The 24,003-nt window shown below is 39.1% G+C and overlaps 1 protein-coding gene across 5 annotated transcripts in view; it reads left to right on the top strand.

Moving 5' to 3' along the window:
* The window catches only part of pacs2 (phosphofurin acidic cluster sorting protein 2), a 237,464-nt gene that overhangs the window by 32,151 nt on the left and 181,310 nt on the right, over positions 1-24,003 (top strand). The window contains exon 2 of one of the 5 annotated variants that reach the window (XM_080203030.1): positions 16,909-17,008. The exons of the other annotated variants lie outside the window; for them this stretch is intronic. The gene's annotated coding sequence lies outside the window, so the exon portion shown is untranslated. The remainder of the gene's footprint in view (positions 1-16,908; positions 17,009-24,003) is intronic. 5 annotated transcript variants of the gene reach the window in all.

Genomic DNA, 24,003 nt, shown 5'->3' on the forward strand with positions numbered 1-24,003 from the left:
TGCTGTTTAGTTCTGATGTGGTTCCAGGCTTTACAATTTTTCAACCCTAAAATTATTACTCAGGTTTGAGTGACAGTTGTCCATTGTAACAGTGATTATACAGCAATCAACAAGCAACTACTTTCTTGCTCAGACTGCCTCACTTCATTGAGAATACTGTGATTTATTTTCCTCCCTTAAGCAAGTTCCACAGCTGTGCCGCAGATATTTATCAAAACAGGTTTGTCACAGTGTAGAGGAAAATGACTTAGTGCAGCACTGAAAGCTTCTTTTATTCTTTCAAACGATGTGGGCATTGCTGCTTGTTGCCCATCTCTAATTGCCCTTAAGGTAATGGTCAACCACTGCCTTGAACTGTTGAGGTCTGCCTGATTGGAATATTGTTACAATATTAGTAAGAAGGGAGTTCCTGGATTTTGACCCAACGACAGTAAAGGAACAACAGTTATAATTCGAAGTCAGGATGATGTGTGGCTTGGATGGGAACTCGCAGGTGGTCGTGTTGCCATGCATCTGCTGCCCTTGATCTTCCAAATGGTAGAGGTTGTGGGTTTGCAAGGCACTGTTGAAGGAGACTTGATTGCTGCAGTGAATCTTGTAAATGGTGTACATTGCTGCCATTGTGTGTTGATGAAGGGAGTGAATGTTCAAGGTGCTGTATAGGGTACTAATAAAGCAGTCTGCTGTGTCCTGGATGGTGTCAAGCTTCTTGAATGTTGTTGAAGTATACTCATCACATCCCTGACTTGTGCCATCCAGGCAAGTGGGAATTATAAATCAGTTAGCTTGATATCAATAGTAGAAAAAATACTAGAATCGATTATTAGGATATGGTAACAGAGCATGTGGGGAATTTTATGCTTGAACAGAGTCAACATAGATTTATGAAAAGAAATTTAAAAACTGAGCACGGTGGACATATTTAGCAGATCAGGCAGCATCCGTGGAGGACAAAAACAGAATTGCTTTCTGATAGGCCATCGACCTGAAACATTAACTCTGTTGCTGTCTCCACATATGCTGCCTGATCTGGGAATTTCTAGCTTTTCCTGTTTTTATTTCAGATTTAATTGATGAAAGGAGAATTGAGTTGGACAAATTTATTAAGAGGTTTTTAGAGAAGGTAATTAGTAAGATGGTGGATAAGGAGGGGCTGGTAAATGTGGTGTATTTGGATTTTCAAAAAATATCCAGAAAGATGCCACACAGAGGTTATTGCACATAATTACACCGATGTAATGTAATGGAATTTTGGAGCATACGTGGATGTTTCCATTGGACATCTTTCATAAAATAAAAAGGACAAGCTGCAAATATTAGAACTCTATTAAGTAAATATAACATATTGGAACAGCACATCAGGACAGTATGCATCATATCGAACAAACATGGGATATAATATCCATATCTGAAGAGCCATAAGTCATCGCTGATCATAGATTCTGACTCTCCCAATGTCCATTTCCAGCATTCTTGGTTTAACTTCATGTTCCTATGTATGTTCTGAAATATATTCAGAAAAATCAGGCTACATGTAAAATCTACAATTTTTAAAACTAAACCGTCCTTTCCTCCCTCCCTCCTCCTCCTCCCCCCCATGTCCTTAACTCCCTGTTTAACACAACAGTTGCGTTGTTTCTAAAATATAAATATATTTTGATTGTTGTATTAAAGGGTAAAATATATTTTGCAAGTAATTGTGCAGCTGCTAAAGTAAAATGTTTACTTAAATGGTATCAAACTTTGCAGCTAACATTTTTTTTTGTTCACAATTTGACAGCAATTGCAGAAGATGCACTGGTCCGTAACTTCCGATTAGCTGTGGAAAGTTACGGGCTGGTAGAAGTAAAATAATTTTTTGTGTACTTATCTGAGCTTAAAAACTGTGCGCGAATTCCCAATGGAAGCAGCAACCTTCAGGGAAGCCATCTCCACAGGCCCCAGCGCTTTGCATGAGGACTCTTATGACACAGCCAGACTATGAATTTCCATTGTAGTCCAGCATGGAAATAGCAGTTTTGCATTGAAAACAGGGAAGGATTTCCTTGCTGTTATAAAAGGTACGTTGAAGCTTTTTCTTTTAATTTGTTACTTATTTTAAGTAGTTAATCCTATTGTTATTGACTCATTTAAAATGTAATTTTTTTATGATTGAAGAGTATTTAATGTATAAATGAACATAGGTTGTATTATTCTAAATCTGTGCAACTACTTAAATCTGCATTATGTTATCATATAACTTCATGTGTGGCATCTTATAAGTGTTCATATTTTTAATTTAGAATATGGAAACTGAAAATTTAATTGTGAAGAGGAGAGGTCAGAACAGCTCTGATCATGATTTTGGATACCTTTATTGCACGGGCTTTAGCAAAGGAGAGTTCACATTTTGGGCTGTGGAAAATCTGAATTTCTTTATCGTTAGTATTTTTCTGTCTTGTTTACTTCATCTATAATTTTCACGTTCTGTTTTGATTTTTCAATAAAGCACTTCTGTAATTGCATATTTAAATGTTTTGTTTTGTTTTAATATTTCAAAAAGCATTAGTAAAATTTTGGAAAACTTATTTTAAATGTTAACTACAAAGTTTGATACCGTTAACATTTAAGTAAACATTTTACTTTAGCAGCTTCATTATTACTTGCAAAATACATTTTTCTGTTTAATACAAGAATCAAAATATATTTATACATTAATACATGTTGTATCTAAATAGGAAGGTAGGGACCTGGGGCGTGGGGGAAAGATGGGAGGGTTTGGATATAAAAATTATACATGTAGCCTGACTCTTCTGCACCTACATCGAAGCCTCCAAGTTTAAAAAGCCAAGCTAAAAGTGTGATGTACTGGGATAGTGGAACATGATTCCAAATTTTCAATCTTCATTGGATTCTATAGTATCAATCAAACAGAGTTCACATCAACTTCATGTTCGCATCAACTTGCATGTTAAAGAATACTTTCCTATAGCCAAATTGCATCCTTCCCATTCTAAATGTAGAACTCATTTCACAAGAGATTTCTAAGGATCAACATTGCATCAGGGAGACTCTTAAAATTTGGATAAATAAATGGACTTTACTGGTGACATAGTGGCACAGTGGGTATGCACTGCTGCCTCACAGTGCCAGGGACTCAGGTATAATTCCGACCTTGAGTGACTCTGTGGGCTTCCTCTGGGTGCTCCAATTTCCTTGCACAGTCCAAAGATGTACAAGTTAGGTGGATTGGCCATGCTAAATTGTCTTTTAGTGTTCAAAGATGTGTGGGTTAGGGGTATTTAGCAGCATAAAGGTGTGGGGTTATGGGGATAGCGCAAGGATGGACCTGGATAATAAGCTCTGTTGGTGAGTTGGTGCCGACTCGATGGTTTACATGGCCGCCTCCTGCATTGTAGGAGTGCTATGATTCCAGACATTAATCCACCTGTTTTTGTGTTTATTACAATTCAATCAAATCAAGTCCAATTCAGAGTCTCAACAAGTTCAGACATTCCCAATCCAAGCTGACAAGACAAGCCTCTCACCTGTCTTGGGCTTGATCTACATGGTCCAAGCTGATTGGAGTAGGCATAGCTCCTCCTCCAAGGCTTGATCTCATTTGCATCTTAGTCAAAAGGCCAAGTTGCCACTTTTAAAAATTGCTTCAAATGGAGCTGAAATGTAATCTAATGACTTCAACCAAGTGCAGCATGTCGATACTACACTTGATCTTAACCAAAAGGCCGAGAAGCGACACTTTTACTGGAATTAGCATGTCTTTCATGTTTCTTTCACTTTTTTTATGTGCATCACAAATATGTTAAACGTCTTTTCAAAACATTTACTAAACCCAGCCAAAGAATGTCTGCCTCTGCTTGCTGTGGCTAGACCCAAAAAAAAGTGTGCAAATAAGTAAGTACAAATACTCACCTATCATTAGTGCAAGTGATGGATGTTAGGGAGAGATTGCAGCACTTCAGTACTGGCAGCTTTACAAACCCAAACTGAAGGTGTAAATTTGGCATGCATTTCTATGTGTCAGGACTTTATTGCACATGTGCGGTGCACGTTCAACTTAAGTCAGGATTTGGGCCAGAAGTTACCGACCAGTGTTTATTACCTGAGGTAATGCGACTCTCCTATTAATTCGAGTGCTATTTTCAAAAAGTGAACGAGTGACTCTGAGTGACAAATGATTTGCTTGTTTATGAAGCACAGAGCTGCAGAAGACCACACATGGTGAAGAAATGTTGCTATGCCAACATGCAATTAAAACTTACCTGCATGATGTAATCCTTTGCCTGCGACTTCTGATTGCCTTGCACGGCACTGTGGTGCATTTATTGTATGTTACTTAATATTTCACAATGCAAAATAAATGTAAAATTATTTCTTTTCACAATGTAAACAATTGGCAGCTTCAGGCATGGCACTAATCACTTATGTCTTTGACATGAAATTTGTATTCAATTTTATCCAGGCTATTTAGAAAAATGTAAAAAAAACCGATGCTATAAATTGGAGAAAATGTTGGAAGCACATGAGCAGTCATTCAGGGTCTGTGAAAGTAATTATGAACTCAAAATCACAGCCTTTTTCTAGATGGTAAAATATTCTCTCTCAATATTTCTGAAATGTTTGCACTAAACTGCAGCGTGCTGAACTGGGATTGTGTTTGCTTAAAGCACGTCACCAAGACTGATGTGTAAGGCAGTAATAAATGGTCCCAGTTTCTTGAATAATTGAAAATATATATTTTTGAAGTTGAGAGTTGGGATCATTCATCTTTTGAGAATTGCTGTGCCTGCAGACTGCAAAACTCAACAAAGTGAGGCACTGTCACATGTTCTTATAACACTAGATGAAATCAGCATATTTAGCATTCAGTATTTATTGGTGCATTAAATCTTCATGGAAGGAACTATCCTGGACTATTTTTTTCTGGTATGTTCACTCACTTGGTAGCTGCAGCAAGGTGAAGGGTTCGTTTCAGTTTATAGCTGGGTAGCTGCGTGTATAAATCTACAGACAAAAATACTTTTGTGAAGAAAATCCTCTTCAGAAGGGCTACACTATATACTGCAGCCCTCTTTAGAAGACCCCATATTGCATACAGCAGATAATTATAAATGTTGGAGTGGAGTTGATATCTGTGAAGTTTTTGATCTAATGTGAAAAATGAATGCTTAATCCTGAATTTGTAAAACTAGACTGAAACCTCTATTTAGTCAACAATGAATATTTACCTGCACAAAAACACAAACTAATTTGCAGGCTAGTATGGTGAGTTGATCCGTTATGTACTCAGTGCTCAGCTGGCATAGATCAGGGGTTATGGATAAAAGACAGGAGAATGGGGATGAGAACAATATCAGCCACGATTGAATGACGGAGCAGACTCGATGGGCTGAGTGGCCTAATTCTGCTCCTACGTCTTATGTTCTTATGTTGTTTACCAATCATTTGCAATAGTAGCAACATACAATAACGGAAAAATATTGTAGTGCGTGGAATGTATCCCTTCCCCTGTTTCTCGCTATAGTTAATGTGCAGCAGCAGTATTCATCTCTCATGTGAAATTTAGTTTCTTTAATCCATATTTTTGGTGATACACGTGCCTTTTCGCCTCTAAGCACCCTTGCATACTTCCTGATTTATTGCGCAGATGACATTTTGTTGAGGATGTTCGTGCATGCGGGGAGTATCTGCTGGAAGGATGCAGAATTGGAAGACCAAGACCATCAATGTGTAATGCTGCTTTAGTGCTAGTGCAACCATTTTGGAACTCAGTGCTCCAGCTTAACACCCTTTACTAATGTTGTACGGCTGAACATGTGTTTAGCAGAAAGAAGGATGCCCCTCAACCAGCACTATTTAAAGGGATCATCAACACTCAACAAGGAAGAACATTGTATAAATGCAAGACTTCTTTCCTTGTCACACAGGCCCCATAAATGAAGTTGAGATAGTTAAGGAAAAAGTTAGAAATGATCTACATGAGTTTATTAAATGTGTCCAACCAATGTAGAAAGCCATTGGGTTGTTAAACCACATAGCTAACACCATGAAGTACAAATCAGGGAAGATAACAATCACACTGTTTAGTGTTGTAGCCAGATTTCCCCTTGAATACTATTATGATCAGTTATGGTAGGCAATTGTTTTGTGTCTCCTGAGACTTTCAAGCACATGAAGCAATGCAGTGCACACGAGCCAGCCATCCTGCTTGCTTCTACCATTTAAAATCTGGTGTGAGCAAAGACTGGATAGGGTTGCATCTTTTGGATTAGAAAGCATTTGTAACAGTCTTATTAAACAACTTATCCAAAAGATGGCATCTTGGACATTGCCACACACAAATGTCAGTCTAGATTTTGTGCCCAGTTCTCTGGAGTTAAGGATTGTGGAGTTAAGCCCACAATCTTCTACCTCAAGGTGCTACTTCTGAGCCAGAAGATCATTCAAGAATCCCAGCTAGCATGATTTTCTGGTCCTGCTGAAGGCGACTGCCCATGACGGGTCCTCTGACGGCCAATGGCAAGCTGCCTTCACCATTGGAAGACACCATGGAGGCGCTGGAAAATCCTGCCTATAGAATGAATTAACCTGGAATATTGCCTTAGATTATACTTAAATGCTAAAATTATGGGATAAAGATTCAAACTAATAAAAGTTTATTTTAGGACTCATTTGAAAATTCATTTCACACAATGATTGATTAATCTGTAGAAAAACTCCCAGAGAGGTGCATGTACATAAAATTGACCTTGAAAACCAGCCTGGAGTGACATTTAAAAACTCAACAAAAACATCAAGGAAGCCCAAAATGTCAATGAGATAAGATCATTGGAAACAATGGTTGTTGGACAACAGCACACCAAAACCCTTGGGACCATTAAGAAACAATTGGATGTCACAGTGAGGAGTGTTACAATTTCTGAATTGATAGGGTGGGTGGAATGGCCTTCTCCACCTGAACTGCATTGTGATTTTGTAAAGTCTGAGATAAGAATTAATCTTCACAATATAAAGGAAATTGATTACCTGAAAGAATACTTAATCTAATGCTTTGTAACAAAGAAAATCAACATTCAGTTATGCAGGGGCAAAGATCATGTTTGAACAGCACGGTGCAGATCACTGATATGTAAACAGTATTATTTTTATAACAGGAAGTTTAAAGAGAAGGCTTGAATGGCTTTGTTTGTTTCACGCAAGACTGAAATGGTGCTTTGCGCGCTTTGTTTTCCAAAATGCAGAATCATAATGGGATTTGTCACTCATTTACATATACTGTGTTTGTCCAAAACTAATCAGTTGATGGGAGCATATATTTAGTCATCAGCAGTCTGTTGCTCTTTGTTAAAAGAAAAAATTGCATTTCATGATCACAAGACTTTCCGAAGTGCTTTATGGCCAAAGTATAGTGTTGCAATTTAGAAAACATGGCAGCCAATTTACTCCCAGAAAGCTGCCACAGAAAACAATATAATAAATGACCAGATAATAGATTTTATTGATGTTAGATGAGGGATAAACATTGGCCAGAATTTTTTTCCTGCAGAAAACAGTCCCCTTCAGTTTCGTAGTAACTCTCACCTGCAGTTATTTGCATCGGGTGGGATGTGTTTTGTACAGTGCAAACTACCGAGACTGTTCAAATCTGAATGTCTTTGATAAACTAAAAATTCGCAGTCAGATCTGATAGATTAGACAAGAGGAAAAATCTATCTTGAAGCAAATTCTTTTGATCAAAAAAAATTGGAATCTTCTTACCTTAGGAAACAATGGGGAAAAGATTATTGTTGTTGTTAAACATAATTGATTTGCATCTGCATTCATGTAGAGACAGTTACAAACATTACATTACATATTCTTTAACACCTGCATTCGCAGCCATTCAATGGGAGCCCTTTCTTATCAGTTATCTGTTGGCAATCTGGGCCTTTTCTGTTTGATATATATCAAAAACAGAACTTTTCATTATTTTCTTCGACATCCATCCATCCATCTTGAGCAGTAATGGACTGCACCTGGGATGTAAATCTCTTTAAGATTGGACATTGTCTGTTGTGGTTGTAGAAACTAATTCAGTCCCTTTCTCAGCAGGTACAGATGAATGGCATTGGCCTGAGTCGATTTGTTTTTCTTCCGCAAAGGAAGTATCAAAAACAGAAAATCTTTTCTGTTATTTTAAACTGTGTAAAATAGTTTTGCACATCAGATATATTTCCTCTCATTCAAATTCCCAACCTTGTAAATTTGGAGAGACACCTGTGACTATTCCATTTTCACTCAGCTCTTATGACAATTTAAAAAAAACTTATTTCAAAAAATAATAACTGAGAGGAAAGGATTAGCATCCTGAACTGTGAGCTCACTGTTCACACTGTTGGCATTGTTCGAGTAGCATCAGAGAATGATTACAGCCTGGAAGGATACCATTTGGCCCATTGTGCCTGTGCCAGCTCTCCGCAAGAGCAACCCATAATCCCATTCCTCTGTCTTTCTCTTGGGGCCCTGCAACTCTTTCTCCTCAGAAAATTATTCTGAGGGTCTCGATTAAATCTGTCTTCACCATACTCTCGGCAGTGCACTTCAGGTCCTAAACAATCCTTGTGTTTAAACAAAAAATATTCCCTAATTTTACCTTTGGTTCTTTTGCCAATCACCTTTTAAATCAGTGTCTTTTTGTGAATAATTTCTCCCCATCTACAGTTTTAAATATCTCTATCAAATATGCTCTCAAATTCTGCTCTTCAGGCGAAGAACCTTAGTTTCAACAATCAATCCATATAACTGAGGTCCCTCATCCCAGAAAGGATTCTTGTGAAACATTTCTCTACCCTCTCTAATACCGTCGCGCATTTCTTAACCTAAGGTGTCGTATCCAGATTTGCACACAGCTGTTGTATGCTTTTATGTGAAATTTTCAAACCACTTGTTGCATTGTGAACATTATGCATGTTGCAGTACGTCCAATAGGGTAATGCATGGACTACAGTGTGTCAGGTACAAAATAATACGTGGATTGCAGTGAATTATGTACAGGATAAATGCATGAAGTGATTTGAATTATACAGCATTGATTTCAGTGAGTCATACAGGCTTGTGCAGGGCTGCAGTGATTCACATGCAGAATAACATACATACTGCAGTGAAATTGCCTCCCATGTTTCTTATTTTGCAACAGTGACTACATTTCAAAAATACTGTGGCTTTACATCCACCCTTTTGTCTCTCCCTGTCACTAACTAACCTGGTCAGAGCAATATTATGTCCCTTCTATTTGTGCACTCAGTTCATATCTGCTGAACAGATAATGTACCCATTCTTGAATAGATCTGCTGGCTTATCAGAGACTACAAAATAAGGAATGTATATTCAGGTTTTTTGTTATGCAAGACAGCATGTAACTTAATAGAGTGGACCTGATGCATATTGATTCTTTTTGCAGCTTTTATTTCAAGCCTGAATTTATATCTGTCAGTCAGCCAATAGAAATGGTGGTTCATATACTTAATTCCTAAAAATGTTCAGTCTAGTTGAGTATTAATTCTATATTAATTGCGTGGCTCAAAGAATATGATCAGAGCAGCCTCCATTTATATATTCCACATGTGTCACTAAATGGGAAGGTTGACTTTGGTTTTCTTAGTTGGGGATTATTGATAAAATAGCCCCAGTTTTTACAGTCAAATCATTCTGACTTCCACCACATAGCAATTGCTGGTGAAAAGCAAATTCATCATTATTATGCTCATTAGAAGTTGTCATTGCTCACCTTTTAGAACAGTAGTTGCTGTGCATCAAAATTCTGTTTGCTTTCTTCCAGCTACCATTTAAAATGTATTTTTAATATACTCTTAAATGCTTTTCATCTCCCATTAAGAGGAAGTCTTGTGGCATAGTGGTTGTGTCCCTACCTCCTGGGCCAGGAGCTCTGGGTTCAAGTTCAAATCCAACTCCAGGATTTGTTGGCTGTGGTAGAAGTGATCATACTGTAGTTCAACAAGCTGATATTCAGCCTGCAAGTTCTTCCAGCACTTCCCAAGTGTGTGAAGATGTGCTTAAAACAATTTCTCATAGAATCCTTTCGCCACTTCTGCAATATTCCCTAAAGGAAAAAAGTATGTAAAAGATGTCCTTTAAATTTCCATAAGGCGATAGATGAATATCTACTGAGTATGGGGAAAAGAACAAGGGAGCATGGGACTAACTGAGTATCTCTGGCACAGGTACGCTGAGCTGAATACTTCCTCCTGCACTATATGAAGATTTTGTGAGCCAGATACAAGAAAGGGAAACGATTGCAGTGAGTCCTAGATACCCGTAACAACTTGGCCTGTTTAATAACTGCCTTCTCTCCTCACTGTGCAATAGCAGTTCCTCCAAGTGGCCATGTTCCAGCTGTGATATACAAGTTGTACTTTTTCTTCACTCTGTTGCCAAATTTTATGCTTGAGGAGCTGGCAATTACCCTACATTGCAATAATCTGTTTATCATAATCTTGTATAATACTGTCCAGTGAGCACTTTCTGAAATGGAGGCTGTAACCATAGAAAACAAAGATGTGTAGATTAACAAAATTGGTAATTTTCTTAGCCTATACATTATTACCTCCTTTTCAGGTGGACAGCAATAATGTTTTACCTATTAGTTTGTAAACAATATACTTCCAATTAATGGGTGGATTTTAGTGAAACTTAGTACATAGGATGTGTAAGGAAGAACTGATTAATATTTGGCAAAGATGTGAATCAGGATTCTGGATTTTTTTTAAGGAATGATTAACATTGGGAGAAATGTAGTGTGGTTTCATTTTAAAATATGGTGAACTGTTTCAGCTGCTGAGCTGGCATTTGTCATAGCTGGGTTGTTGGATATGGATTGGCTTGAAGCCTCTTCAATGCAGTGAAAGGTCTTAATTTTCTTCAACTTTGTAAAGCCTTAGGGAAGAGCAGCATACTTGTAATAGCATTGAGTTAGCACAGCATGGTGGAAGTATTTAGAACATAAAACATAAGAACATAAGAAATAGGAGCAGGAGTAGGCCATCTAGCCCTTCGAGCCTGCCCCGCCATTCAATAAGATCATGGCTGATCTGTCGTGGCTCAGTTCCACCTTCCCGCCCTCTTCCCATAACCCTTAATCCCCTCGCTTATCAAAAACCCATCAACCCGCGTGTTAAAAATATTTAGCGAGGCAGCCTCCACCACTTCAACGGGCAGAGAATTCCAGAGACTCACCACCCTTTGAGTGAAGAAGTTCCTCCTCAACTCCGTTCTAAACCGTCCCCCCTTTATCTTGAGGCTGTGTCCCCTAGTCCTACTGTCCTTTCTGAGCGGGAATAGTCTCTCCACCTCTATCCTATCCATCCCATTCATCATCTTATATGTCTCAATGAGATCTTAAAGCATAACTGCAAAACCATGGCATAGTGACACAATGCCTTAAAGTGCCAGGGACCCTGGTTCGATTCCCAGCATGGGTCACCGTCTGTGCGGAGTCTGCATGGGTTTCCTCTAGATTATTATAAGATATAGGAGCAGAATTAGGCCACTTGGCCCATCAAGTCTGCTCCACCATTCAATCATGGCTGATATTTTCTCATCCCCATTCTCCTGCCTTTTCCACATAACTCCTGATCCCCTTATTAATCAAAAATCTACCTTTGTCTTAAAGACACTCAAAGAGCTGGCTTCCACAGCCTTCAGCAACAGAGTTCCGCAGATTCACCACTCTCTGGCTGAAGAAATTCCTCCTCATCTCTGTTTTAAAGGATGGTCCTTTTAGCCTGAGGTTGTGCCCTCTGGTTCTAGTGTTCCCTGTGAGTGGAAACATCCTCTCCACGTCCACTCTATCCAGCCCCCCCAATATCCAGTAAGTTTCAATAAGATTCCTCCCTCATCCTTCTAAACTCCAACGATTACAGGCCGAGTCCTCAACTGTTCCTCATGCGACAAACTCCATTCCAGGGATTATTCTTGCGAACCCCTCTGGACTCTTTCCAAGGCCAGCACATTCTTCCTCAGATATGGAGCCCAAAACTGTTCACAATTCACCAAATGGAGCCTGACCAGACTCTTACATAGCCTCAGAAGTACATCACTGCTCTTGTATTCTAGCCCTCTCAACATGAATGCTAACATTTGCGTTCCTAACTGCCAATTGAACCTGCATGTTAACCTGAAGAAAATCTTGAACAATGATTCCCAAGTCCCTTCATGTTTCTGATTTCCTAAGCATTTTGCCATTTAGAAAATAGTCTATGCCTCCATTCCTCCTTCCAAAGTGCATACCCTCTCAATTTTCCATATTGTATTCCATCTTCCACTTCTTTACCCACTCTCCTAACCGCTCCAAGTCCCCTGCTTCCTCAATACTACCAGTTCCTCTACATGTCTTCGTATCATCTGCAAACTTAGCAACAGTGCCTTCAGTTCCTTCCTCCAAATCGTTAATGTATATTGTGAAAAGTTGTGGTCCCAGCACTGACTCCTGAAACACACTAGTCACCAGCTGCCATCCTTTTATCCCCACTCTCTGCCTTCTGCCAATCAGCCAATCTCCTATCCATGCCAAGATCTTACCCTTAACACCTTGGGCACTTAACTTATTTAACAGTCTCCTATGTGGCATCTTGTCAAAGGTGCTCTGGTTTCCTCCCACAGTCCGAAAGACACGCTGGCCAGGTGGACCGGCCACGCCAAACTGTCAATTTACTGAGTGTTAGTGTATTTATTTTGCAATAATTGGTAAATATTACAATGTGTATAAACAGATAAAATGAAAAATTCATGCGTTAGGGCTATTAATATTGATAACATAGTCAGACCACATTTGTCTCTGATTTATTTTAGTTTTGTTTATAGTGTCACAAGTAGGCTTACATGAACACTGCAATGAAGTTACTGTGAAAATTATAAGCAAAGCTCTAGCTTTAACGAATAGAGTTAATTGTTTTGGTAGCATTGTCTTTGTTGTAGTATTGTTACATTTGAGATCCATTATGGACTGGAACACACATTCTCAATGTAAATTAGAGCATGAAATTACAAAAGAATGATTGAAAAATGTAACAGGGCTCAGTGCAGAGGAGTGAGAGGTCATTGCCTTTGGATCCAAGAAAGGCAAGTCGGTATATTTTCTTAGTAATGAAAAGCTATACGTTGTGGAAGTGTGAAAGGATTTAGGCATCCCATGCATCACTATAAGGTTTGTGCAGGCATAAAAAAAAATGACCAAGAAGAGTAATGGAATGTTGGCCTTTTTTCTCAAGCGGGGTACAACACAAAGAGAAGAAAGTTTTTATGTTGCAGTTGTAAACTGCTTTGGTCAGACCCCATCTGAAGTGTTGTTTTTAGTTTCACCTCTGAAAGGGGCAATACAGTGGTTAGTATTGCTGCCTTAGTGCCAGGAACTGGATTTGATTTCAGCTTTGGGTGACTGTCTGTTTGGAGTTTGCATGTTCTCCCTGTGTCTGCATGGGTTTCTTCTGGATGTTTCACTTTCTTCCCATAGTCCAAAGATATGCAGGTTAGATGGATTGTCATGCTAAGTTGCCCCAAAGTGTGTTGAGATGTTTTAGATTTGGGGGATTAGTGGCATAAATGTGTGGAGTTATGGGGATAGGGTGGGGGAGGGATGGGCCTGTGTAAGATGCTGTGTGTCAGTGCAGATGGGCCAAGTGGCCTCTTTTTGCACTGCAGGGATTCTATGATTCCAAGAGATGTGTTGACCTTGGAAGGGTGTATAGCACAGAATCACAAGAATGGTACTGTATGAGGGATCTAAGTACTAAATTATGAGGCTATATCCTTTGAGTTTAGAAGGCTAAGGGGAGTTCTAATTGAGGTGGATTTGTTACAATGGTGAAAGAAAAGCTAATTTCTTCAGTGGGAGAATCTTGAACAGAGGAGCACAATCTTAAAGTTAGAGCTGGGATATTCTGGGTGAAATCCAGAAGGCATTTTATCCCACAATGGGTCATGGGAATTGGAATCTCTTGTCCAGCACCCACAGTCGTCTTCACAATTGTAACTTTAAAGACTTGAGTGCATTTGATTTCTATTCAATAAGACAATCACCTTGATCAGGCAATGTTAACAGGGGTTTTTGAAAAAGGAGTTGAGTTTGTCAAATCTAATTTTGTTTTGGGAGGTTGTAACGGCAAGGCAATGATGGAGAATCAGTGGATATAATATACTTAGATTTTTGCAAGGTGAAGATGCTACAAAAGAGATTATTATCAAGATGAGGGCTTATGAATTGGAGGTAATGTAACTAGTGGCATGAGGATCATTGCCTGGGGCTCTGCAACTATGGACTACATAAGTGAGCAGGAGCTTCTACTCCGGTCCACAACTGCACCAGAGAAAGCACACAACCAGACTGGTTAAGTGAGTGACTGACACCAATGAATGTGAGTAGATATCAGTGATGAACTCAAAATTGTAACATATGCATTCAGCTTGAATAGACTAGAAACAAATTGTGTATATATAAGGGGAGATGAGGGATTAACCCACCTAGGAAGCTTACTTGTTCATCAAGAATGTAACAAAAAATGTAGATCCTATGGTGGGTTTCAAGGCAATTGGAACTTGCAGGTAAGTTGGATTTAGAGGTGATTTCTTGGGGAATGTGTGTGGTCACCAGTGAGGAGATGAATACATATGGAGGAACACAGCAGCACGAGGGCCTAGATATTTCAGATGACAGGGTTTCTGTTTCTACCATCTGAAAAGTTGGCAGGGAACTCATCCCTGCTGACTCTGCCTGCCTGCAGCCATTTCACACTTGAATTAACATTAATTGACTGCAGACGGGATCTACGCCTTACACTCGGGAGGAAGGCTGTGTTGGAGGGCTGCCGGCCAACCTGATTGCTTTAGGTTGGTGTTTGCTAATTTTCAAATTTCTCAAAACTATAATGTGCTTCGTAGCAGGTGAGAACAGATTACAGATGACCGTGGTAACATCTGTTTTAAAACGTGTGGTGAGGTTATTAAATCCCAGCTCTTGAAATCACAGAATCCTATAGTGCAGAAGGAGGCCATTTGGCCCATTGGATCTGCACAATCCCACCAAGGCCTAATCCCCACAACCCCATGCATTTACCCTAGCTAGTCCCCCTGACACTCGGGGGCAATTTAGCACAGCCAATCCACCTAACCCTGTACATCTTTAGACTGTGGGAGGAAACCGGAGCACCCAGAGGAAATTCACACAGAATGTTCAAGCTCCACACGGACAGTGACCCAAGCCAGGAATCAAACCTGTGCCCCGCTGCTGTGAGACAGTAGCGCAAACCACTGTGCCATCGTGCTGCATTGAGAGATAGGACGCGGATCAGACCAATATTCCCGAGATTTTAGAAGAATGAGATGTGATCTCATTGAAACATGCATAATTCTTTCAGGGCTTGACAGGAAAGATGGAGAAATGTTTCCCCTTGCTAGAGGGTTCAGAATCAGGGGATGTAGTCAAAGAATAATGGGTAGGCTATCTAGAACTGAGATGAGGAAGAATGTTTTCACTTAGAAGGTGCTGGTTCTTTGGAATTCTTTACCTTAGAGGGCTGTGGAGGCATAGACATCGAGTACGTTCAAGACAGATATTGGTCGGTATCTAGATATTAAAAATATCAAGGGATGTGGGATTGTGTAGGAAGATGGTTTTGAGGTAAAAGATCAACTGTAATCTAGTTTGGCAGAGCAGGCTTGAGGAGCTGAATGACCTACTCCTGCACCAATTTCTTCTGTTCTCTTGTCCTTAGATCATTGTGTTCCCATATGATGTGATCACTGCCTCTGAAATGCCTTTGGTGTATTCATGCTTTCTTTGTCTTTACTGTTTTTTCATTGGTGGGTCTTGCATCATATTTTCGATCATGGTAAAGCATCATTTATGTTGGCAAAGAAAAAACAAAATTCTGTTGGTGCTGGAAATCTGAAATAAAGAAAATGCTGAAATATTCAACAGTTGAGGTGGAATCTGTGGTGAGAGAGAAAAAGGATGACACTGAACTTCAATGCCACTGTAAAAAGGGATGACCAACTTTATTGACCTCGTTAAACCAGGAGGGTGTGTAAAAGGGAAAGTTTGTATTTGTTACTGAAAGTAATACATCATTATGATAGTCCAATTATTATAGTAAAGATTTTATTTCTACCAAAATGCATCCTTATTATAATTATTCATTCCTTGAGCATATATGGCTGCAACACCCTACCTTTATACAATTTCCACACACAAGATTTGGCTCTCTGGACAATCAGTTTTCCTACCCCAATCTATATCAATGACTTTGAGAGTGCCACTGACAATTGGAACACAACTATTTGGAAGTTCCTCTCCAAGTCTCACAATCTCCTGACTTGGAAATGTATCACTGGTCAACATCCTAGAACTTCCTTTCTGGTGGCACTGAGGGTACTGCAACAGTTAAAAATGACAGCTCGCCACCATCTTTTTAAAGGCATTTCGGGATAGGCAATATATTCTGGTCTTGCCTATCAGTTTTGAGTGGCAGAAGGGTCAGTAACCAAAGGACACAGTTTTAAGGTAATTGGCAAAAGAACAAGAGGATAACAGATTTGTAGACTAAACAAAAAATCTCATCTACAATTCTGCTGGTGAACAAAAAATTGAAATATCAAAGCTTTAAAGCTGCTACTTGCATTGAATCATAAGATATATAGGATTGAAGGTTTCCACAAGGTGGTCTTGATGCCTAGTTCCCATGAACGAAATAAATGAGAAAACTGAGTGTGCTGTATCCAAATTTGTTGATGGTACAAAACTAGGAATGCCACAGAGGCTGCAGAAGGACATAAACCAGTTTAAGTAATTGAGCAAGAAGGTGCAGATGAATATAATGTGGGGAAGTGTGAAATTATTCACCTTTTTTCTTTTGGCAGGAGGAATGGAACATTTGAATTTTTTTTGCAAGGTGAAACACTAGTAGATGTTGGTGTTCAGAGGGATTTAGGGTTCATTGTACAGAAATTTAACATGCAGGTAAGGCAAGTGTTATTTATTTAAGTAGTTGCATGATTGCTTTAAGAGCCAGTCACATGATTCTACGGTGCTGTAATTGGGATGCTTCACAAGCTTCTGTCTTAGTTTCGTTTTCTGTTCTGCGCAGAGAACATTTTTCAATAAACCTGTTTGTTGCATGTTATTTTGAATCTACGTGTGCAAACCACACCCTTTTCTTTTTGTTTAAAAACCCACAACCTCTAATATAGTTGGGACATAAAAAGAAAACTGGCGATGAGTCGGGATTTCTTTTCATCAAAAAATGATCACAAGTGGGGGAAAAATATGTTGCGTGACCTCGCACTTTGAATATTAGAAGGCTGGAGAAAATAAACAACAGGATTAAAGATTGAGATGCCAGTGAAGGAAGTCCAAGTAAGAGAAAAAAGAAAGTTTAAAATAAATATCGTCTTTCTTACCAGGGTGTGGGGTGGGGGTATGGGGGAGCGGAGGGAATCGGGTAGACTCCTAAGCTGCAGAGTCTGAGCAGGTGTTACCGTATGTAGCAGCAGCAGAACAGAAGAATCACAATGCAGTTGAAAAAGGGTGGACACTCTGGCTTTAAAAGAACGGGTTTTTCTGACTAGTGAAGAGTGAGATTTCAAGCAGTATCTGGCGTATTTGAAAATAGGGGATGCTGTACGGCTGGGACCTTTTGGAAAAAAATGCACCAAGTCAACAGCCCCCAGGGTAAAAAGGCACAAGGAAGATAATAATATATACTGAGCAGTCTTGAGACACTAGGCCCTCCAAGAGAATTGACAGGTCAATTAGGATCCATGGATCCTTTCAATTAGGACATGAATCATGGCGTTCCTATGCTGAGCAGTTTCTGTACTTTGTACAACTGAATTATTGCAAATAAGTTGCTCGTAACAGCTTTCCTTGGTACAGTAGGAAGTGAAACCTTCCATTTGCTCCAGAGCTTAATTCATTCAGCAAAGTCAGGAACCAAAACGTAAGATGCCTTGAAGAGCATTATTCGCCAAAACCACTTATATGGCAGAATGGTTCAATTTCACTGAAGGAATCAAGTGGAAGGTGAAAGCATTGCTCAGTTTGTGGCAACCTTAAAAAAGCTGGCACAACATTGAGAGTTTGGTGAGTCATTAGAAGGTACCCTTCATGATCAACTAATTTGTGGTCTTCAAAATAAGGCTATCCAAAGAAAATTGCTTGAACATGCTTTGACTTTAAAAACAGCAGTAGAAATCGCAGTGTCGATGCAATTGGCTGCTAAAGAAGCTTCACAATTTGGTGCAGGAATGAAAGTCCACAAGTTGATCACCTTTCTACATGAAGTCAAAATGGCAACAAGCACATCACAGATGTGCCAAAGTGGGCCATTTGTTGAGTCAATGCTGGAACAAGGATAGTTGAGGCAAGAATTATGGCAAAATGGGTCACATTGCAAAAGCTTGTTGGGCTAGATCAGCTTTGCTTGAGAAGAATATTCAGAAGAAGAATCTGCATAACTTCAAGATGTTGCATTCCATGAAGAATTTTACAACGTGAAAGTAAAGAATTACAACTGTGAAAAAGAGGATGTCTAGAATATGATGGAAGAGCACCAAATGAAGGTCTTATCCATGCAGCATAAATCACACAGTTTTTCCAGTTAACTTTGGAATCACCAGAACCTTTGAGGATGGAGATTGATACTGGTGCTGCTGTATATTTAATTCCTGAAACTACTTGCCAACAAAAAATAAATTATCTTCCTTTTAAAATCAACTTACGTGAATTTAAGCACTTGCGTGGAAGAGATTGTGCCATTACTTTATGGCTAATGCAGAATTGAGTGGATAAACAATCAATTTGCCTATCCATGTGGTCCATGATAATCTCCAAAACACAGCTGAAAATTATGGTTGGAGAAAATAAAGCTTAACTGGAGTGCTTCAATCGATTATTGGTCAGTGCCAATACAGGCTTGCAGCTCCTTCTGGATAAATACAACAGTGCATTTGAGGAAACATTGACTCAATGAAGGGAGTTCACCTGTAACTTAAGATAAAGCCAAATAGTCAAACTAAAAGCTCAGAGCAGTACCATATGCAATTCATCAAGGTTGTGGAAAAATTAGTATGACTTGTTCACACTGGTATGTTAGGCCCGGTTACAATGATTTGGGCTACCCCCATTGTACCAGTAATGAAACCAGATAGGTCAGTATGTATTTGTGATGATTTTAAAACAACCTTGAATCTGATGTTGTGTGTGCTGATCAGCATCCGCTTCCTTTAATTGAAGATTTGTTTGCTGGGTTATCAGGTGGGCAGAAACTCAGCAAGATTGATCTTTCACATTCAAATTTACACATGAATGAAGCCACTGAATCACAACCATTGCTGCCCATTATTACTCCACAAGGTCTTTTTGGTAATATAAGATTTCTTTTTGGAATAACATCTGCACCAGTCCAAAATTAAGTGGTCTGTCTAGTGCATAATATTACCTGGATGATATTCTAATTACTGGGTCAAGTGAGCAGCACTTAAATAATTTAGAAGCAACATTGCAACATCTTTAAGCACAAGTATCAAGAAAGAAAAGTGTGCTCTTTTTCAGACGTCAGTATAGTAATTGGATCATGTTATTGATGGTAAAGGACTACATAAAGCACCTAAAAAAAAACTTGAAGTTATTTTAGAAGCACCACATCCAATAATATATAGCATAATTGCAATCCTTTCTAGCAGTAGTAAATTATTATGCATATTTGTCCTAACTTAGCTGCATTATTGAAGCCATGTGTGAGACAGTCATGGGACTGAACAATCGAATGTGAGGAAGCATGCAAGGATGTCAAAGATGCTTTGCAGAAGTCTGAAATATTAGTTCATTTTAATCTGAAGCTACCAATGCTGCTTACTTGTGTTCCTTTATCTAATGGAGTAGGGACAGTCGTTTCACACATTCCTTTGGGAGAGGAACAACTAATAGCTTTTGCTTTGCATACCCTGACTAGTGCTGAATCTAACTACGCTCAGCTAGAAAAATAAGTATTTGGTATAATTTTTGGCACAAAGTTTGGGATACAATGATTGCATTATTTATATGGTCATCATTTCACATTGATCATTGACCTTTAATTATTTTTGGGCCATATAAAGGCAGACCGTCATTACCTGCTAGCCGATTGTGAAGATGGTCACTGATCTGCGCACTCCTACGACATAAGGTATCGTCAGTCAGAGTGCCGGTATTCTTTATTTTTCGCTGGTGGATCGTTTGCCTATGACAGCTTCTCAAGTTCAGACACATACCAGAAATGATCCCATAATGGGGAAGATGGTAGATGTGGTATTGAAAGGGACAATAGCTGGAATGCATTGTATGCAAGCTGGTTTTTAAACCATGTGTCCAGAAAGCTTGAGTTGACCATCCAAGGTGGGTGCCTTTTGTGGAAATCCAAGTGATCATTCCTCCCAGTCTGCTTGGAAGAGTTCTTGATCAATTACATGAAGGACATCCTGGTATAGTCTGGATAAAGGAATTAGCAGAATTATTTTTGGTGGTCTGGTCTGGATACTCAGACTGAAGTGAGGCAGTATCAGTCCTGTTCATTAATAAAAATTACATCCTCGGGATTGGTCTAAAGAGCCATGGCATATAGATTTGAAGGTTACATTTTCTTAGTTATAATTGATGCATACTCAAAGTGGCCAGAAGTTATGAGCGCTATTACATCTGAACAAACCATTGAAAGATACGATGACGTTTTTGTAAAATTTGGTAAACCCGAATGGATTATTAGTGATAATGGTTCACAGTTTACTTCTCGAGTTTGAGGATTATCTCAAAGTAACTAGTAGTCAGCATATAAAATCTGTACCTTTATCATTCTTCAACCAATGAATTAGCTGAAAAATTCGTAAAATACTTGAAACATTCTTTAAAAGCTTCAGGTGCATACCATTTCTCATCACGTTGTGTGAATTGCTTTTTGTCATCTTGTAGAAACATTCCTGCAACTACCCAAAATTTATCTGCATTGCTATTAGAGAAAGAGGAGAACTATGTTTCATTTGTTATTACCTTCAGAAGAGCACCAACAACAATCTCAAGGTGCTTGATTAGAAATGAGGGCAAAACACTGCTCATTTCAATAAGACGATTGAGTGTTGTTGTCTAATTATGCCATGAGTGAGAAATGGGTACCAGCTACAGTTTTAGCAAAAAAAAAGCCCAATTTCTTATCTGGTTCCATCCAGAAATGAACTAATTTAATGTCATACTGATAAATGTCACCTCAAAATGATTTCTCTGAATCATCTCCAGAAATACTAACTTCTTTACTTCCTAGTGTTGTGAATACTACTACCGCTACTGAAGATTTAGTTGAATCAGAATTGCCTGATGATTGTGTCTATGCTACTATGTCACGTAAGAACAATAAAAAGTCTGACAACACCAGGTTTTAGTCCGACCGATTTATTTGATAGTAAACTCACAAGCTTTCAAGGGGACTCCCTCTTCGTCAGGTGAACCACGTAAGAACAATGCAGAATTAGTTCCAAGGGAAGAAGTGTCTACTGAAGTTCCAAAACCTGTTTCTAGGGTTAAGGACAGTCAAGTTCCAGAACGTTATATACAACCAGAAAGGCATAGACTTTCTCCTGATTGACTGCCTTATTGACTATATGTAATGATTAATGGGACACGGTACACTTGAGCACTTGAGTATTATTGATCCTATGTATAACATCATGGTAATTTGTTGTCGTGAACATAGAAGTAAAGGGGGAGAAATGTTCTGTATTTAAGTGGTTACATCATTGCTTTAAGAACCAGTCATATTATTTGTGGCTATTTCACAGGCTTCTGCCCTTCTTTCATTTTTTGCTCTCTGCGCAGAGCATCTTTCAATAAACCTGTTCTGTGTTACATTGAATCTACATTTGCAAACCACATTTTTTGGTTAAAACCCACAAGATCTAATGTAGTTAGGGTGTTACAGCAAGCAACTAGGAAGGCAATGTTAGTTATGTTAGTCTTCATTGCAAATGGTTAGATTATAAGAGTAAGGGCATCTTGTTGCAGTTATGTAGGGCCTTGGCGAGACTACACCTGTTGTACAGCATACAGATTTGGTCTCCTTGGTTAAGAAATAGTATATTTGGCTCAGATGAGGTAGAACAAAGGTTCGTCTGATTGATTCCCATTATGAGAGTTGTCCTCTGAGAGGAGATTGAGTGCAAAGAGCCTAAATTCTCTGGAGTTTAGTAGAATGAGAGGTGATTCCTTGAAATGTTTAAGTTTTTAGAGATCCTGGCAGAATAAATGGTTCTTTTATCTGAAGATTTAGAATTATGGATCATATGGTCCGGGTAAGGGTCAGTCATTTAGGGCTGAGATGAAAAAAGGGCTATGAATCTTTGGAATTCTCTATCCCAGAGAGCTGTGGATTCAGACTAATGTTGATAATTTTTGCACTGTACAGGAATCAACAGTTATAGGATTGTGCAGCCTTTAAGGAACTGTCTCATTTTTTGTGTTATCAAATAATATGGATCACAGGTGTATAAGTGAAGTTGAGGTCATTCTTTAGCCGATGTATTTTTAATTGTGCGGCTACCTCTAGGTGCTGAAAGGTATGCTTCAATCTTATTATACTCAAGTACAGTACTGATGGAGCGATGTTTTGTCAGAGGTATGCTGCCTTTTGAATGAGATGTTAAACTGAGATTCAGTCTACCTACAAAATCATTACACGAGTTGAAGAAAAGAATGTTCTTTCCAGTTAACATTTCTCTATCCAACATCAGCAAAAACAGAATATCTGGACATTAATAATTTGAGGGACCTTGTTGTTTTCCCAATAGCGACTGTACTTCAAAATGTTTATGTTAGTTATCCAAAATTTCTTGCAGCATCTGAAGACATGAGTTGTTGTATTGACTTTTTTCTTTTAGATGAGTAAACACAAACTCTTCAGCCCTAGCTTGTTCCCTAAATTGGATCTTGTTCTGATTTGCTGCCGAAGTCTACTTTTAATAGTTGTCAAAGTTAATACTTTTGTTTGGATAAACATTAGCAAAACTTGATGAATATAGACAACTAACAATCAACAGATACAAGAAAATCCTGCAAGATCTGAACAATTCATAAATCTGTTGCACAAATAAGGTGTTGCTGTTGATCATAGAATCCCCACAGTGCAGAAGGAGGCCATTCAGCCCGTTGAGTCTGCATCGACTCTCCAACAGAGCATCCTGCCAAGGCCCACCCGTCGCTGTAACCCCACACATTTATCCCATTTATCTCTCTAATCTACACATCTAAGGGACAATTTAGGAACACTAAAGGACAATTTAGTGTGGCCAATCTATTTCACCTAGTAATGCTGGATGAACAAAGAGAATTGACCATTTCATTATTTTCGTACAATGGACACTCCTTTGGAAGTAGTGGATTGATTTGTAGGCTGAGTAGCTGTCTGATAGGTGGGTATAAGGTATAGTGGGGGTGGCATGGTGGCACCATTGTTAGCGCAGTGCAAGGAACCCAGAGTCAATTCCCGACCTCGGATCATTGCCTCTCTGTGTTGCGTTTGCACAATCTCTCTGTGTCTGCATGCATTTTCTCCAGGTGCTCTGGTTTCCTCCTATGTCCAAAGATGTGCTGGTTATGTGGATAGGCCATGATAAATTGTCCCTTAGTGTCAGGGAGACTAGGGTGAAAACCTGGGGTTATGGGGATAGGACCTGAGTGGGATTGTAGACTCGATGGGCCAAATGGCCTCTTTCTGCATTGTAGGATTCTATGATTCTTCAGTGTTTTCCAGCTTCATGTTGTCCCCGAGAAGCTCTTGACATCGGGAGTTTAGAGCCAAATTGACAGATCTCTTCTGCAGAGTAGTTAAGGAATCACCTGAGTTATGCATATTAATAAAAGTCTCCAGATGTCTCTATCATCATCCCTGGGTATGTCCTGTCACACCCCTATGCTGATAAGGCTCATCGACGCTC

This window comes from Carcharhinus amblyrhynchos, chromosome 14, assembly GCF_965287045.1.
Source record: "Carcharhinus amblyrhynchos chromosome 14, sCarAmb.v2.hapA, whole genome shotgun sequence".
NCBI lineage: Eukaryota > Metazoa > Chordata > Chondrichthyes > Carcharhiniformes > Carcharhinidae > Carcharhinus > Carcharhinus amblyrhynchos.